Source organism: Cyprinodon variegatus, unplaced genomic scaffold, assembly GCF_000732505.1.
Source record: "Cyprinodon variegatus isolate N-32 unplaced genomic scaffold, C_variegatus-1.0 Scaffold1309, whole genome shotgun sequence".
NCBI classification, from domain to species: Eukaryota; Metazoa; Chordata; class Actinopteri; order Cyprinodontiformes; family Cyprinodontidae; genus Cyprinodon; species Cyprinodon variegatus.
Genome location: NW_015151762.1, coordinates 43,595 through 53,348, shown reverse-complemented (window position 1 = coordinate 53,348; position 9,754 = coordinate 43,595).

The following is a 9,754-nucleotide window of genomic DNA, read 5'->3' as shown; positions in this document are numbered from 1 at the left end:
GGGTCGGTGCTCCTGCAATTGCAATTGCGGTATTTCCCCCACAGACCACCAGGGCGGCCGAGAATACCTTTGTTCAACCTGAAATGACTCATTTAATCATCCATAACGTTATGGAACACATTAATTAACTGAAAAATGTTGCATAGTGTGCCTTTAAATAAACAGGAGATAATTGACTAAGTAAAGGCCTGCCATATCATACTGACCAGGAAATTCACAATGCTGTATTAACACCTGAAATGCCTCAGATTTAGATGAACCAAAATGAGAAAAAAAAACATATTTTTATAGTATGGTTGCCACAATCATTTTGTTTTCAATGTGCAAAGTTGTTCAAAGTAAACGGAGTCCCCCCTAAACAACAGACGTCATTTAAATGTTGGTTTTTAGGCTGGTCAGTCCATCATAGCCTTGATTTAGTCCAGAAATATTTGTTGAAAACTTGGCTGCGTTTGGTCGGTCTGATTTGTCCAACCTTAGTCCAATAATAGACGTTGAGAACCCAGTTTTCAACATCTTTTTCAATGATCTAAAAACTACAGCCTTTCACTTTTCAATCAAATGTAGATGAAGTAAATCATGTCGTCTTTTTAACCCATTTTTGCTTGGTGGGGTTAAATTACAATTTTGCCCAAACTGAAGGAGATTTAAAATCTTTTGAAACTGCAACTATCAACAATGTTGCTTTACCCTGAGGGGGGTCAAAATATTTATTTATCTCATTATTTTATCCCTAATCGTGACGACGTTGGTTAACATGGAAATCCTATGACCAATCACATTCATGGCAAGCCTATGAAGAGACGAGAGAGAGGAAATGAAAATGGAACATGCCAGTTGTTGCCCAAATATTTTAAACTGAAATCACAGTTAAAGTACATAAACTAAGGGGAGGAAGAGCAAAATATGGTTGTCTTAAAAGTGTCAAAGATATGTTTATTTTTTTAATCTAGGGGATTTAAATCACAGGGCTGCACAATGGCGCAGTGGGTAGCACGGCTGCCTTGCAGCAAGAAGGTTCCAGGTTCAATTTCTGGCCCGGTGGCTTTCTGTATGGAGTTTGCATTTTCTCCATGAGCATGTGTGGGTTCTCTGCGGGTACTCCGGCTTCCTCCGACAGTCCAAAAACATGACTGTTAGGACAAACAACCATTCACACAAACACTCACACCTACGGAGACTTTATAGAAGGTAATTAACCTGTTCGTATCCATGTAGCCCTGCGATTGACTGATGACCTGTCCAGGGTCTAACCCACCTCTTGCCCATTGACAGCTGGAGATAGGCATCACCACCACTTGCGACCCCAGCTGGGATGAGCATCACAGAAAATGGGTTGTTGGATGGGGATTTAAATCTGGCCAGAGATGCTGAACATTAATTCCAATCAGTCCTTTGAGACCGCGGCCCTGTAAAATAAAGGCCTGGAAGTTCGGACTGTGGAGGATTCCAGAATTGCCTTATTGTTTTCAGTAGCTATAGCTTCTTTGATTCTTACCTGGACTTACCTAGCCTGCCATGAGCCCTGTTTTTGTCAATATCTGACAAGCAGAGACTGAGACTGCATTGCTCTATTGGCTACCTAAGTATTTTAGTATTCATTTCAAGATTCTTTTGTTATTAATGTTTACATGGTCTGGCCCCACCTTACCCCACTGAGCTCCTCCACCTAACATCTCCTGCTCATTGCCTCAGTTTGGCTGATCAGCTGCTCACATCTAAACCTCTCAGTGATTCTGCCTTCAATGTATAAAACTTACTCACCTTAGCACATATTTTCATTCCTTGGCTTTTATTACACTGATAATCTGCTCCTAGTCCTTTTCAGTTTTTATTGTAATATTTTATTCTATATTTAGAATGTTTATTTTGTGTGTAATATTGTCATATGATTAATGTAAAAAAAAAAAGAAAAACATGACATTTCTCAATTTCTCTGACATGGGAGCTGGCTCGGAGCTCGTCTGCCTGGCTGTGTGTTTCCTGGACGGGGCCGCCTTCTACAGCTGCTTTTTGTATCTCTGCTTCTTTCTCTATGTCTGCTTCTGTCTCCTTGAACCCCAGNATGGGGGGGAGGCATGGGGGGAACACTGCCTAAGAAATTCCACGTCAGTTTCTGACAATTTACGGGAGTTTTCGTAGAAGCCTGCAAATTGCCGTAAACTGCCGCTAACCTGAAGTTCCACGACAATCTACAGTGCCGTATATTGACGAAAATCCCACTTTTCATGCAGTGTGATGCTTGAATATTTCTCATCATTCTGGGTTTGTAGGGTCAAACTTCTAACAAACCTTTTTCTCCACTGGTGTTCAGTTGACAGCTGTTCTGAAGTGTCCTCGATAACCTTCTTATCTTTGTGGTACAGTGATGCTATAGATATTTCTTTGGATTTCCACTAAATCTCATGCAGCACTTGCCTCTATTTCCATTTTTCCATAATCATTTTCATTCACAAGATGCAGATGTGTTAAAACCAACTTTCAGCAGTTAAGATCTCCTTCCATCAGGTTAGAACTACATCATTCCATCACTCATGTTACACTGGGTTAGGATACAGCGACAGGTAGTGCTTTGACTCCCTCTAGTGTTAATAAGTTGTAACAGCCCTAACAACAGAAAACGGTGCCTATAAATCATAATGAAAAGTTAATAACTGTTTATTTGTGTTATCATATGTATAGAACACTTTGAAAATGTTCTCTGTCTAAATGTCCTAAAAAGTATAGCCTTCTATGACAGGCTGTGTATGATTTTCCTCTTACAGTCCTGGAACCTGGTGGCCTGGATATACTGTGTAGTTTGGGTAATGATAAGCAAAATGGGAGATTTAATTCAGAAAAACAGGTCTTCAAAGTTTTTGATTTAAATCTATTGCTTTTATTTTTTACTCTGCTTCTCTAGCCTTTATAAACGCTTGTTCATAGGGAGTTGAAGATGCCAGGTGAGAGCCTCTGATGGATGACGTGTTGTTATTGTACCAGAACTCTGAACACAAACACCTCACAACTATACACACAATAACAATAAGGTAAAAATACAGTGTTTGACAAATCGAATGAACCTTAAACATGTTAGATTTATTCAGCTTTATTGCTGGGTCCTCATAAAGATTTGTTATGAACAGGGGGGGTGATGAATAGCAACATCTCCTTTCTGCTGCATCCATCTCCTGTGCTTCCTCTTTTGCCTCACTGTTAATGAATTTTAATTAATTTCTATTCATTTCAATCATTCCTATTGAATGGAGCCCTTCATATCTTCCCTTATTATGATTGACACTGAGAGACAATGCTCTGATCCACTTGCATTGATCGAGTCAATGCAGGCAGATATGACTCAATGATTTGATCATTTGGCTTGATTCTCTTTTTTTGGAATTTTTTTTAAATCAAATTTCAGGCATGTCTGTTCATTTCACATCTGCTTTTGTGACTCAGAGAAAAGAGAGAGAAATGAGTTCAGAATAAGAATTGACTTAAGAATTGACTGCCCTAATTTTATTGTAACATTGCAAACGCATTTCTTACTAAATACATGTGGAGATAACAGGCAACCAAACAAACATGTTAATCAGGCAAACTATATTAAAATCCATGTGGCATCATTTGTGAGCTCCAAAAGAAATCACAGAATCCAATTACTAATACTGAAAGGAAACAAGACAAAAAAAACCCTCACCTGAAGTCCTGAAGGTTTGAACACTTCTCTCTCTAGCTGTGCTGCAACATCACTGCTCATTGTTTAAGTTCCCTAAATCCAGTCATATCAAATACAAATTGATATTTATATTGTAGATACATAAAAAAGCTGCTTCTTATTTTGTAATTAAAATCATTTAGACTTCACCTGAAGCACTGAAGGGCCAGCTGCTTCACCTACAATCTGCCCTGCACCATTATAACTGGATATCTGTGTTTCCTATAATCATATAAAATTACATTTAACGATTATAACTGTGTTTTTAATATAAAAGGATTAAATGAAACAATCTTTTATATCATCCTATTTTACTTACTGTCTGACTGTTAAAATAGCTCCTTATGTCTATTTTCTTTTTTAGTGGCATCATCTACAAAATATAACACTAAGAATGAGCCTTTAAGTTTGTTTAAATATAAAATCCCATTTAGCGAATGTAAAAGACAATACAACACCATCTTATCTGTAATGTAAAAATATCCAAAATAAAAAGCCAGATTCAAGCATTATTTACCAGACATTAATGTTTGTACTAATTTTCTTGTAGACTGTGTGGAAATCTATGTAAGATAAAATCAATAATAATAGTGTTCCTCTGTTTGTTCTTGTCTTTATCATATTTCTAGAAGTAGAAATAATCAATAAAATAGAACTAATATTACGTGTAACCCTAATTGTGCTTCTTAAACAAAAAATAGCAGATGTTTAGGCGCCATCTCTTGTTGTTATACTCTGTAAAAGAAATAACACCTGCTAATAATTATACCTGAACTTCCTAAAAGAGTCATCAATATATTAAACAGTAACAGCAACTAAATATCAGAATATCGGAAAAAGGAAACCCTCAGATTTCCTTTATCAGTCGGCTGTGGCTAAGAATCAGAAATGTTGATGGGTTACAACCTGTATTTGTTCATTTTTCCAGCAGTCTTCAGAACTCCTGGCTGATTCAGAATACTTAGTTTTATAAAAGAAAAAAGTTTTTTGTTATTTAGCGTACACGATATTCGGTTTTTTAATTGGGACTAGTTTCGTAGCCCAATATTAATTGTAATAACCGTGGTATTCTAGCATGAATAAATTTTCAATTTTGTGCTCCAAGCACGTGCGGACTAGAAAACAGCCAATCAGAGAGAGAGAAGGCGGAACCTAAGGCAGAACAACCAATGAGAGTGGAGATAAACAGTGAAGGGCAGTGACGTGCGCTGTTATTTTACAGGAACAAGAGAGACAAGGCAGGCACTCAGGTGGAGCTGCAGCTACTAAGCACAACAGCGAGAGGAAAAGAAGCCACTGCTGCAACAACGCTGGATTGTAAATTATAAACGTGTTGCTCACAAAAAATTATTGGTAGGGAAAATTAGGATGGTTCAAAATTTTGGTAGCGACACGTCCCTATGCAAACCTACGCCCATGACCCAAATACAGAGGTTGAGAGGTAGAGGTAACTTCTTGCAGTTTTAATTAGTAAACACAGGTAACAGATGCAGGAATCCAAAAATCCAACATGAAAAAACAATCACGAGGAGCCAGGGTAAGACGAGGTAGGACAAAGTAAGATGAGGAACAAACTATGAGGAACTGCACAAGGAGAGTATTTATGGTAGCCTGAACAAAGAGAGAACTAACTAGCAGGTGTGAGCAGGGAGCCGGTGTGAAGAGAGCAGTCAAGTACAACAAAATATGAATAAAATTAGAGGACATGGAGCAAAGTAAAACATAACAAAACCAAGACCATGACAGTACCCCCAACTTAAAGACAGATTCCAGACCCAGTAAAATGCCCAAAAACCAAAAAAAAAAACAACCCACCCAGGGTGGGCGGAGGGGGAAACCAGGAAGGAGGGCAAGACACCAAAAAACAGAGTCCCAAAAAAACAACCCACCAAAGGTGGGCGAGGGCAGCCGAAAGTCTCTGGAGGCCGGCTGTGGGTCGGAGGCGACAGAGAAGGGGGACCCTGAGGCCGGAGGCGAGGACGCCAACTGCGGGACATTTTGCTGCACGTCAACTATTGACTCTGCATGTAAACTAGCTGCTCCTTCTGCCTCTGCTGCTTTTGGTGTGAACGTAGCATTACCCATAGCTCTGTAGCCTTGCACTTCCCCCTCTCTCTCTTTGCTGTCCCCACAGATTCTGACTATGGATTTTCCTCTAGAGAACTTAGTGTCATATTGTTAACTGTAAGATTATGTCTACTTTGTAAGTGGCTTTGGGTAAAAGTGTCTGCTAAAGTCCAGAGTCAATCACAGAGCCTCTCATCTACTGCACTCTGCACTCTATCAGCTGATGACACATCCTATGACCCCCTCCAGCAGATTCACCTGGTTTCACCGATATTCTATATATTCTGTATATTCTATGCAATTACTCTGATCTGGGTAAGATTACAATTTCTATCAGAATCTGTTGTCATGTCTCTTGGTTATTGAATACATGTAAGTTATGAAGTGTTATGCAAAGATTTTGTCCCGAGTGATCTCTTTTCAGGAAAAGAACTGGAAAGACAGAGCATCAGGGTGCAGACACATAGTCTATCTTTAACACTTTACACGAGTGAATAAAGGGAATGTGATTGGTCGTTTATCAAAGGGGCGGGATTGTTGTGTCGGAAGGTTCACAAGCATCTTGCTAACCAGTTAGTAACTTAGTGCTAGTAGGTTCCCAATGGGAAATTCCATTGGGACCAAGAAGCACTAAATTGGTGACTTAGGAACGCCACTGTCAAGGGACGCTATGGACAGAGGAAACATGCAAGAGGAGGAGAGTTTTGTGTCGGAGGTCATGGATGAGTCTCATCCGTCATACATTTTTTTATTTAGAGGAGGAAAGCGGGGATGAAGATGTTGTGGAAGAGGACGCCAGGGCGGCAGAAGATTGGTTTGGTGTAGAAGGCTTCCAGCTGTACATGTTTGAGCCCTTGCCTCGCAACGCTGCCAGTTCTGTTAGCTCTACGCCTGCTGAAGACACAGACGTCCATCCCCCCTTGATAAACAACCAATCACATTCACTTGCCTACGACTTTAAGATTATGATTTGACACTAGTCTTGAACTTCAACAGACATAGTTTTTGCTGTAGATTCTATCGGGCTGTCTGTCCCTGCCATAATTATCTCCCCCTGTCTAAATTGGACACACGGTGTCCCACCTTTTTCATTTTTGGCTTACAAACATGTTTTATGATGACAAAGTACTCCTGAAACTTTAAAAGTTATAGACCTTTGTATTGTAAAGTTACAAGGGGGAACAGGTTAAAGCAGGCTGGAATTTTGAATTTTTCCTGATGATTTCTTCCCTAATGGGTAGATCTGAGCAACCTTCTGCTCTGCATGCTGACCCAATGATTCTTTGGGCAACTCTGATGTTGAGGCCATTTTAAACTGTTATTTTAACTCATTTCTTTTATTTTATTTTATAATTTTTTTTTGTTTAGGTAGTCTCAATTTTCTTCCAAACAGACAAAGGAACTGTAAAAAGTGCAAGAAACTGAAAATTCTCAGATATTTCCTGTAACTCTGGCAATCCTAGGGTTCTTTATTAAACCATTAACTTTGTTGGTGTCCCACAAGCAGCTGGTTTAAGGTGCTCAGCTTAACTGTGTGAAAAATTCTTAAGCCTTTTCACTTACAAGGTTGAAAGGTTTAAAGCTCCCAGCTCTCCTGTTTTTTGTTGAATTGAGCTTTTCATTATACTTCTTTATGAAGAGACCTTTAATCATATGAAGTAAATTAGTTTTTCACTTGATGGGATTTCACCTCAGCATTCCAAGGAGTATTTTCTTATTGTGGTTCCCAGGTTGCCAATTTCATAAATATCAGTTTGAATACTATTTACGAGCCAGTTTCATACATGAAGTGGTGACACCCCTCATTAAGAAGCCTGGCATGGACCAAGGTCACTATTGTTCTCTAAAACTAATGATAATATATAAAAACTAACGTTAAGATAATGTTTTTGTTAATTGAAATTAAAATAAGAAAATAGATCTTGCAAAAAATTGAAAACTTGTATGAAAAAATGTATGACTTTATAAAACTAATAAAAGGAGATTATGGTTTGTTTTGTGTCTTTGCTGGATTACACCAGCAGATGGCAGGCCTTTTATGTAAATTGCATTACATAAAAGACAAAAACTATAATGNAAAAATTTATTTATGTTTTTTCTTTTTACATATTTTGTTAAACATGTATTTAAATATTTTTACAAATACATACAAAATATATACAAAAACATTGTACATTTTTAAATAGTCGAAACCTCAGCTGAAAAGTTCTGATCTGACAATCTGTCATAAGCCAGATTGATTGAAGTTCAATTTAAATTCAACACAGTATCTATCCTGATCTATCCACACCTAAAAATGATGAATACTGGGAAGGCAGTGTCATGTTGGGTCTAAGGAGACAGAATTAAAGTTAACAACTGTTTATTGAGAATAAACACAATGAAGTTATTTTGCATTGATACTGGAACGGGTCCGGGACTGGAATCACAGGGCTCTCTGCAGAGAGGGACAGTTTGATTGGCCAAGTAGCAGTGGAGTCTTGACAGAGCTTGTAATTGATCTGTACCTGATGGTAGTTCAGACTGAGGGTAGGAGAGGGGGAACCAGAAGGGTCCAGAGACTGAGGGTTCAGTAGAGCGTTTAGTAGCGGCAGGGCTTGACTTCAGACTAGAGAGGTTCAGACCTTGAGTTGACCTCCTAGTTCTCTCCTGAGAACTAGCTTGCAGATTAAGTCTGTTGATCTTCAGGTTTGGCTTCACAGAGCAGGCTGGCAGGTCTTTGAATGTGAGCTCCTCCAGAGCTCCTGAGTCAATAAGGTCTTCCTAGGAAGGCAGAGAGGACAAAGGCAGGTTAGAATCAGGTTGGCTTTCTAAGCAGTCAGAGATTCAGGCAACAGGTTTGGCTCAGGCCTGCTAACCATAACTGTTTAACACTCTGGCACTGAAGGGAAGTTCAGCCGCTGCTTATAAAGCTGGTCTCCTGATGAGATAATCAGCTGCAGGTGTGCTGGTGGCTTCAGCTTAGGAGACCCAGGGACGCCCTCTGCTGGAGAAAGGTGGCAGATCTCCAGATCCCAACAGGCAGAGATGAACACTGAGTTCCGGGTCCTTTCTTTTCTGGACTCAGTGTCTTCATTGGATCATCTGTGTATGGCAGTAGTTGGATGGAAACCTTTAAGAAGAAGAAAGCAAGACAAATTGAAGATGTGCTCCCAAACCTGGGGCTCATTCAATGTCAATGGTGAAAGATGACGGTAAGGAGTGTGGTGAAAAGTTACATCATTTAGTATGAAGGCTGCTCACTCTTTTATGCATAACATCCTTGGATTTTTTATTTTTCCCTCATATTTTATATCAGGAAGTGTTTTAAATCTCCATTACGGAGCTTAAGTGGCAGCACTGTCTTGAAGAATTGGACCTCAAACAAAGAATTGACCCAATTTTTAACCATTTACCGGTCATTAGCGTCTAAATGAACAGGGAATAAAAAATCTAAAGAGAACCAGTACTACCGTGGAGTTAAATGTGGTGCACCTAAGAATATGAGCTAGACTTGCTGCTGCAGCCAGAGCAAATAGATCGGCTCTATGTACGAACAGAACATCTAAGGATGTTAAAGACAGAAGCTAAAAAACTAAAAAACTTGACGGATTTAAACTGACCACAACCATTCTAGCTCTGAATACACTAAAATCAAAACAAGCAAATCAAAAGAAGACTTATGAATAGTGGTGAGGAGATGAGGCCTCATGATTTGTTCAACCGCTTGAGCCAATCGCTTCAGCAAAGGGTTCATTTTGCTGAAGTGTTTGCTCATGAAACCACCTGCTGGCCCTTAGAAATGACCATGGATAAGTAATAACTATTGATGACTGTTTCTAGTTCCAGCCTACTCTATCCATGCAGAACTAGAACCAAACATGGAGAAGAAGCATTTACTTCCTATGCTCCACTGATCTGGAACAAATTTTGAGAAGACTGGCAAAATGCTGAAAGCCTGAGTTCTGTTAAGTCAAAGATAAAAACCCATTCGTTCGTCTGCCTTTGACT